Below are 9191 nucleotides of genomic sequence, written 5' to 3'. Positions count from 1 at the left end.
TTTTTCACGGGAAAAAGAGAGACAGTACATTTTTGTTAATTAAAAAAAAATAATTTGAAAAAGAGTCTGGGGAATCCAAAGTACATACAAGCAGGATTTATCTCGTTGCCATCAGTTGCTTTGAGGTGCTAATTGCCCCTAAAGCCATCAGTTAAGTAAGATGACATAAATGCCACTCCCTTCCCAACTGAAAACAGATGGTTATCTACTAATGGTAAAGCAATTAATGGTACTTTATTAACTTTCTCACCCCTTTTCACATCTTTAACAAGGTCAGGAGGACAAACAAAAGAAAAAATAGAAACCAAAAATCCCCATATTTTGGCTTTTGGGGAAAATTGGAAAATTTCCAACCAAATTAGAAATTATGTGTTGACTCTGTAAGCTCCAAGGCCAGAAATCATTCTTACCCTGCAGGTGGCTGTGAAATTTCTATTTTTTCACTGTTCTACCTCCTCCCCACTGAGAGGCAGGATGGTGTGGAAGAGTGAGGGCTACACTGGGGGCAGAGGGGTGTGGGGCTCCAAGGCACCAGGTCCTAGTTCTGGCTTTAATATCTGTTGTGTGCATCTATGCAAGACTTTCCCTCTCTGGGCCCCAATTTCCATCTCTCTAAAATTGGCACAATGATTCTTCCCCTATCTACTTCATAGGGATATTTTTTGGAAAGTTCTCTAAGTGCTAATGGGATCTGTCAAAGGGCTTTAGAACTGGAAGGGCCCTTGGAGACAGTCTCCTCCAGTGTCTCCATGTACCAATGAGGCAACTAAGGCCCAGAGAGGTTAAATTTGGCCAAAATAGTACAGGTTATGGTAAGTAGCCAAGCTACCTAAGATTCCTGAAATGTAGTGTGCTTTATACTAAGTGTTTGGTCAAATGGAAAGAGTATTGAATTCGGGGTCACTTACTCCTTGTGTAATGCTAGACAAGTCCATTGACCTCTCTGGGCCTCAGTTTCCTCAAATGTAAAATGAGGCAGCTGTACTATTTGTCGTCTAAGGTTTTCTCCAGTTCTAAATCCATGATCCCATAAGGGAAGAGGATAAACCTTTGTACAGCACTTATTATGTACCAAGTACTGTGCTGAGCCTTTGCTTCTCCTAACACCCTGTGAGGTGGGTACTATTTTTACCATTGTGAAAGGCAGCTAGGTGGCGCCATGGTGCATAAAGCGTCAGGAACTCATCTTTCTAAGTTCAAAACTGGCCTCAGATGCCTAGTAACTGTGTGACCCTGGATGAGTCACTTAACTTCCAGTTGTCTCAGTTTTCTCGCCTGTAAAATGAACTGGAGAAGGAAATAGTAGATTAATCCGGTATCTTTGCTAAGAAAATCCAAAATGGAGTCAAGAAGAATTGGACAGAACTGAAAAAAACGACTGAACAACAACATAGTTGAGGAAACTGCCTAGGGTCACACAACTGAAGAGTGTCTAAAACTGGATTTGAGCTCAGGTCTTCCGATTCCAAGCCCAGGGCTCTGTCTACTGCACACTTAGCTCCTCTCTCACATTATGTTGCTGTTGTGGAAGGTTCTATATAACCCTGAGGAACTTTTCTGAGGCTCTCTGAGCCTTAGTTTCTCGTCTGCAAAGTGAGGATAAAAATATCGGCAAGCCCCGCCTCACAGGGCTATTATGGAGAAAGTACTTTGCAATCAGCCTTCGAAGTGACAGACACAGGACTGCTTCCTATATTCAGCCATTTGCTGAATGAGGACCCCCATTCTCACAAGGCTTCTCACCCTGGCAATCACAGTTGAGGAACGTGACCTTATAGGGATTGGGTGTCCTCCATCCTTGAGCCTTGCATTAGGACAGACTCATCAGATTGTCTGTCTTTCTGTCAGCCTGAGCCAAAACCTGACATGGCCAGCCTTAATCCGATGAGATTATAGATGCACTGACCAGGGTTAATCTCGGCCTAGATGTGGGAGTGGGGGAGGGGATGGGAAAGGAAAGGGGATGGGAGAGGGGAAGGAGACTTAGTGTGAGGTTGGAGTGCAGGAGGCCAAATGTCCAGGGCATGGGGGGTGGTCTTTCCTGACCTATTACTGCATCCCGGAAACCATTCTGCAAACCACTGACTCTCTGAGGATCCCAGGAGAGGAGAAGTGAGGAAGAAGAGGAGAATTCACAAAGCCAAGCCCACCTGCTGCATGGATAATCTGGAGAGAGCAAAGACCTCAATTTTCAGCTTTCTCTTTTTCTTCCCTCTCCCAGAATCCCTGCCTGTCATTTTCAGTGAAGGAATTAGGACCATTCAATTTAGAGAAGAGAAAACTGGATTCCAGTCCTCCCTCTGACACTAATTCTTTGTGAGGCCCCGGGTAAGTTCTTTTCTTCTTTTAAGACCTCAGTTTCCAGAAGGGGTGGCTAGGTGGCGCAGTGAATAAAGCACTGGCCCTGGAGTCAGGAGGACCTAAGTTCAAATTTGGATTCAGACACTTAACACTTACTAGTCATGTGACCTTGGGCAAGTCACTTAACTCCAATTGCCCTGCCTTCCCCCTCTCCAAAAATAAAATAAAAATAGAGAGAAGAGGACCTGAGTTTAAGACCTCAATTTCCCTTTCTGGCTCATAAAAGACCTACCCTACCTTTCAAGGCTCCTTGGGAGAATCAAATTAGATGAAAAGATAGAAATGGGAAGGATTCTTATTAACCAGTACAATAGAAATTCCTTGACAGTAAGGACTATTTTTTTGTTTTGTCTTTGTGACCCCAGCACCTAGCACACAGCTTTGCAATAGGATTAGACATGATTTCATTGGCTAAAGAGACCTCCCTCTAACCTTGCAGATAAGTACTTACTCTGCAATTTCTATTCCCAGAAAGTTGTTGGGACTACTGAGAGGTGAAGTGATTTGTTCAGGGTCACACAATGTTTCAGAGTCCAGTGCTCTAAACCCTTGCCTTATACACAGTAGATACTTAATAAATGGTTATTGGATTGTGCTAGGTGTTAAATTAATTTTAAATGTTGACCAGTTCAAAATGGGTACATAATTAAAACATAAAGGACAATACCATAAGCAAATTAGGAGAGCAAGGAATAGTTTACCTGTCAGATCTATGAAGATGGGAGAAATTTATGACCAAATGAGAGAGAGCATCATGAGATATAAAAATGTATCATTTTGATTATGTTAAATTAAAAAGATTTTGCACAAAAAATCCAATGTCACCAAAGTTAGAAGGAAAGCAGAAAGCTGGGAAGCAATTTTTATAGCAAGTATCTCTGATAAAGGCTTCATTTCTCAAATATATAGAGAACTGAGTCAAATTTATAAGAATACAAGTCATTCCACAATTGATAAATGGTCAAAGGATACAATAGTCAGTTTTCAGGTGAAGAAATCAAAGCTATCTAAAGTCATATGAAAAAATGCTTTAAATCGTTATCAATTAGAGAAATGCAAATTAAAACAACTCCGAGGTACCACTTCACACCTCTCAGATTGGCTAATATGACAGAAAAGGAAAGTGATAAATGTTAGAGAGGATGTGGGAAAATTGGGACACTAATACATTGTTGGTGGAATTGTGAACTGATCCAATCATTCTGGAGAACAATTTGGAACTATTTCCAAAGGACTATAAAACTATGCATACCCTTTGATTCAGCAATATCACTACTAAGACTGTATCCTGAAGAGATCATAAAAAAGGGAAAAGGACTTACATGTACAAAAATATTCATAGCAACTCTTTTTGTGGTGGTAGAGAATTGGAAACTGAAAGAACACACTTTTAAAAAATGAATCTTAAAAATTGTCTTTACTTGTAATTGGGGAAAAATAAAATATTATTTAAAATAAAATGTTTACTGATGATCCTTGTATCTTGGACCTTTTTCCTTCCTCCTACAGATTAATCTCTGTTTTGATGACCCTCCTTGGGACTTATGTCCTGTCATACCTGACTCTAAGAGAGCACCAAATCCTACTCAACTAATATTTTAAGCCTTCAAACTCCCAGATCTATGGTTTGGACCTTGAGGTCTGACAGGAATCAACAAATTACCCTAGTGACTGGGGTAAAAACTCACTATTCAATGAAGATTTCTGGGAAACTGGAAAGCAGTCTCGAAGAAGCTGGGTATAGACAAACATATCATATCACATACTAAGATAAAGTTCAAATGGATAATAAATAAAGGATAGAATATATAATATACAATAAATAATATATATTATATCTAATATAATAAATAAAGGATATAATAAACAAATTTGAGGAGAAATGGGAAAAAATCCTGACCTTTCAGATTTATGTATTGGGGGAGAGTTAATAATAAGATCACATATGATATTGTAATGGATAGTTTGATTATATAAATGGACAGTTTGATTATACATTTTTTGAAAAAAAAATTGCACGAAAAACACCCAGTGCAGCAAAAGTTGAAGTGAAACAGAAACAAATTTCCCAGATAACTGGGAAAAATCCTTGCACTGATTTTTTTTTCTGATAAGGGTCTTATTTCCAAGAACTAATTCAAATTTGTAAGAATAAGAAGCATTCCCTAGTTGATAATGATCAAAGGATATGAAAGGTAGTTTTCAATGGAAGAAATCTGAGCTATCAATAACCATATGAAAAAATGCTCCAAATTACTAATAATTAAAGAAATACAAATTAAAGCAATTCCAAATTTTCCCCTTGCACCCAACAAGTTGGCAAAATTGACAGAAAAAGGAAACTAATATATGTTGAAGAGGCTATGGGAAAACAGGCACACTTATGTATTGTTTACAGAGTGATGAATTAGTCCATCCATTCTACAAAGCAATTTATGATTATGCTCCAAAATGTAATGATGCCCAATAAACTCTGTATACTCTGTTACCCATTGATACCACTACCAGGTTTATTCCCCAAAGAAAGCAAAAGAAGAAGAAAAGTTATTATATTTATAAATTGTACTTTTAGCAGCTTTTTTGGTGGCAGCAAAGAACTGAAAACTAAGGGAGTACCCATCATTTGGGAAATGGCTAAACAAATTATGGTAAATGGATGCAATGTGTTATTGGACTAATAAATTATGAATGGGGTGGTTTCAGAAAAGTTTGAGAAGATGTGTATGAACTGATACAGAGTGAAGTAAGTAGAACCTTGTAGAACAATTTATATAATAACATAATAAAAACAAATAACTTTGAAAGATTTAATAAATATGATGAATACAATGATTCCAGAAGACCCATGATGAAGCATGCTATTTCCTGACAGAAAGGTGATGGACTCAGGGTGTAGATTTGGACTTTTTTTTTAACAGGGCTAATGCGGAAATTAGTTTTCTTTGACTTCATATTTGCTGCAAAGTTTTTCTTTTTCCTTTTTTCTCGTAATGGAAGGGTGGGAAAGATATATTGTTAATTGAAAAGCATTTAAATTTAATTTAAAAAAAGAATCAATGAATTAGATAAGGGGGAAGAGGAAATGGGAAAGGAGAAAGAGTAGATTGTTCTTATACTTAAAGAATTCCTGACTGAGAAATGTGTTTGCTTATAAAACTTCAGGCTACAATTGTGGTGTATTAGAAAGCTTTTTGGATTGAATGCCTATGAACCTGGGTTAGAATCTTGGCTCCAACACTTACTGATTATATGAACATGGGCATTTTATTTAGCATCCTAGATTTAAAACCCCAAAAGGACATTAATCATCTAGCTGAACTCCTGCATTTCCAAATGAAGAAACCAAGACCCAGACTGATGCAATATGATTTGCTAAGTTAGTAAATGGTAGAAATAAGAAGAAAGGTCCTCTATACACCAAAATATCTGTAGCTCAAGCAAGTCATTTAATTGCTGTCTGTCTCAATTTACTAAGTTGCAAAGTGGGGACAAAAATAGCAACTGATTTCAGTTGGAAGGAACAAACGAGATAATATTTGTAAAGTAACTGGCACATAGTAGACTTTATATAAGTACTGGCTATTATGATGATGATGATATTGCTACAAAAGTGTTATAGAAAGGGGAACTGCTATTATTTGAAAGAGAAAATAAATGGGGGAGCTACTCAAAGCACTGAGGAGGAATCTCAAAGGAAGTCCTCAGCCTGGAGATGCAGGGGGAAATTCTGACTTTAGAGTGTGAAATGACTTGAGAGACCAACAGCCTCATTTTACAGATGAGAAACCTAAGGAATGAAGAAATTGAGGGATTTATCTAGAGTCACAAAGCTGATTGGTGTCTGAGATGGGATTTAAACCCAGATGTTGCTGACTCCAAGTCCCCCACCCTGCCACTTCACCTAATGGGCTGAGTCAAGGGGAAATAGCATATGAGTCACACAAAATAGTGGATGCTAGTGCATGACACTCCTTCCTGAGCACTTTCCCAAGGAGTATCTTGCCAAATGTGAGCTAGTGGTGGTGCACAGGAAAGAGCCCTGGTTTTTCATTTAGGAATCCTGCATTTAAGCCTCCACCCTGACACTGACTTGCTGGGTGATCAGGGAAAACTCTTTCCCTTCTTTAAGGTTCAGTTTCCTCATCTTAAAAAACAGGGCTAGTGTTCCAAAGGGTTTCCATGAGCACAGGCACTTGGTAAATTGTAAAGTGCCCTGGAAAAGGCAGCTGTTTCTGTTCTTGATCTAGGGACTGAGGGACCAAGTTCTGCAGTCCAAGGTCTTGGACTGTTCTGTTCACTCTGACCACCAGGGGGCAACCCACTCCTGCCACACTGTGAAGATGCTTGAGGGTATAGAAAGTTGTGATCCAGTGATAAATGTCTAACTCAGTATTTCTTCCCCTCTTTTCTCTTCTCCCTCTTGTATTTCCTTCTGGAAATCACCTCCAGTCATCCTGATCTATATCTGGCCACTGGACCTAGATAGCTCCAGAGGAGAAAGTGAGGCTGGTGAATTTACACAGTCCTGCCTCACTTAAATCCAATTCACTTGAGTGTCATGGCATCACCTTCCCGATGTCATGGTCCTCTTCAAGAACAAAGGACAAACAGCAGCAACAACATATTTCCTTCTATATTCTATTTCCTGCCCACCCCCACCTTTCTCTTCCCCTTCAACCTCCTATTCTCCTAGAGCAGGAGTTGTTAACCTAGGGACCTATGGATAGATTTCAAGGGGGTCTCCCATGGGAAAAAACATCACATCTTTATTTCAATCTAATTGATTCCCCTTGTAATCCTACTTATTTTGTTTTATGCAAATAATCCAAGATATTTTTTTGCAAATGATCCAAAACCCAAATCCAAAATCCAAATATCCAAAAAATATTCTGAGAAAGGGACCATACATTCCACCATAGTCCCAAAAGGTACAGGACTCACAAAAAGATCAAGAACCCCTGGTCTAGAACTTGGCTGCCCAGAGAGGATGTTGCTATAGACAGACAGATACTGTTACTGTTGTTGTTTATTTTTGCTTTCTTTGTATTTAATTAGACAGACCTATGAAGTCATGGATAGAGGGAACTCCGGCTACCAGAGCAATTCTCCAACTAATGGTTCTTAGAAAGTTACTTGAGCCAGCCAAGTGACTTGCCCAGAGTTGATTTTGGTAAATGTTTAACAATCAACTCTTCAAAAGAGGGGGAAAAATTCCCAACAACCTGCATATGTATTCACTGATATACTTTTAAATGTAATCTGCACTATTAACATTTTCTTCCTCTCCTTATTAGATCTAGACAATCCACAAAGCCTCAATTGGCAGTGTCTGCTGATTTCAGAGGCATCAAGCTCACACTGAAAATTGACCAAATTTGTTCTCTCTGGAGGATCAGAGGTGTGAGTTCCAGCACACTTTTGGCACACAACCAGCATGTGTCAGGGGTAAAACGTGAACTCAGATCTTGCTGACTCGCTCTCTTTCTCTATGACTCCACAGGTGTCTCTCTGGGGATTTTTGTCTACAAATAATAAATTTAATAGTTCCTAGTTTTGTAGCATTTAGTAAACTGGGCTTTCCTTCCAGGATGTCTAGGAGTTCTGGATAATCCTAATGTACCAGAGGGGATAAGCCTCAAATCACTGGCAGAACCAAGAGCCCCCACTTTATAGGTGGGGAAAATGAGGCTCTGAAAGAAATAATTTGACTAGGGTCCCAAAACTAGGAGGTGGAAATTGGACAAGGACCTAGATCTTCTGACTTCCATTCCAAAACCTCTTTCCTATACTTCCATTTCTTCTTCTCAAGAGCGAAACCCTTCTGCCCTTTCTTTCTCTGCCTGCAACTCCATGGAAGGGGGAGAGGAACAATACATTCGTTCTGCACAGTCTTGGCAGGCTTCAAACAATAGCCAATAACAACTATTATATATATATATATATACATATATATAGTGCCTTAGTGCTATACATATTAACTTATTTGGTCCTACAAGGTAGAGACTATTATTATCCCCATTTTATAGATGAGGAAACTGAGGCAGACAGAGATTAAGTGACTTCCAGTGGAAGCTAATAATAGTCTGGGGTTGGATTTGCACTCACGTCTACCTGACTCCAGGTCCAATGCTCTAAGCACTACACCACTTAGCTATCCTTCAAAGTCCAAATGAATTATTAATCCTACAAAACCAGAGTGTCCCCCACCCCATCTCCTCCACTGGCTTGGGGGAATGTCACCTCCTATCAACCTGCATTCTGAGCTCTTAGAGATAACAACAATTGCCTTTTGATTACTACTCAGTACTGGGTCTAAACTACATCATTTGATCTTCACATCAACCCTGAATGTGGGAAAGGTATCATTATCTTCATTCTGGAGGTAAGACTCAGATAGGTGAAGCCACTTTCCCAAGGTGCAAAAAAAAAATGAATAAATGGATAAAAGAAAAAAAATATTAAGCCAAGCACAGTACTAAGTTTTGGGGATGAAAACTTAAGAAGCCAGTCAGTTCTTGCCTGTAAGGAGCTTACATTTGAATAAAAAAAGACAATGTATTTTCATTGACTAGAAAGCTCTGCCTCCTGGCTTCTCTGGTTCCCTTAAAGTCTCAGCTCAAATCCTACCTTCTGCAAGAAGCCTTTCCCTTAATGTTAATGACACCTCCTTGAGATTAGCTCCAAGTTGTCTCTCACACACATACAGACAAATATGCATATGGTATATACATAAACAGGAGATAAACACTTATACATATGTATGAGTGTATATATATCTATCTGTCTATCTATCTATCTATCTATCTATCTATCTATCTATCTATCTATCT

The 9191-nt window shown here is 39.0% G+C and overlaps 1 long non-coding RNA gene across 1 annotated transcript; it reads left to right on the top strand.

Annotated features, from left to right (window-relative positions):
• Nucleotides 1-2217: 2217 nt before the first annotated feature.
• Nucleotides 2218-5190, top strand: LOC138150828 (uncharacterized). The gene is made up of 2 exons (XR_011165663.1): nucleotides 2218-2328; nucleotides 3871-5190. It is a non-coding gene; the product is annotated as an uncharacterized lncRNA (long non-coding RNA).
• Nucleotides 5191-9191: the final 4001 nt, after the last annotated feature.

The sequence above is a fragment of the Petaurus breviceps genome, unplaced genomic scaffold, assembly GCF_028583685.1.
Source record: "Petaurus breviceps papuanus isolate PSGF00001 unplaced genomic scaffold, PetGlider_PUasm1.0 140, whole genome shotgun sequence".
NCBI lineage: Eukaryota > Metazoa > Chordata > Mammalia > Diprotodontia > Petauridae > Petaurus > Petaurus breviceps.
Note: the sequence above shows the minus strand (reverse complement) of the source record. Positions and strands in the feature narration are given on the sequence as shown.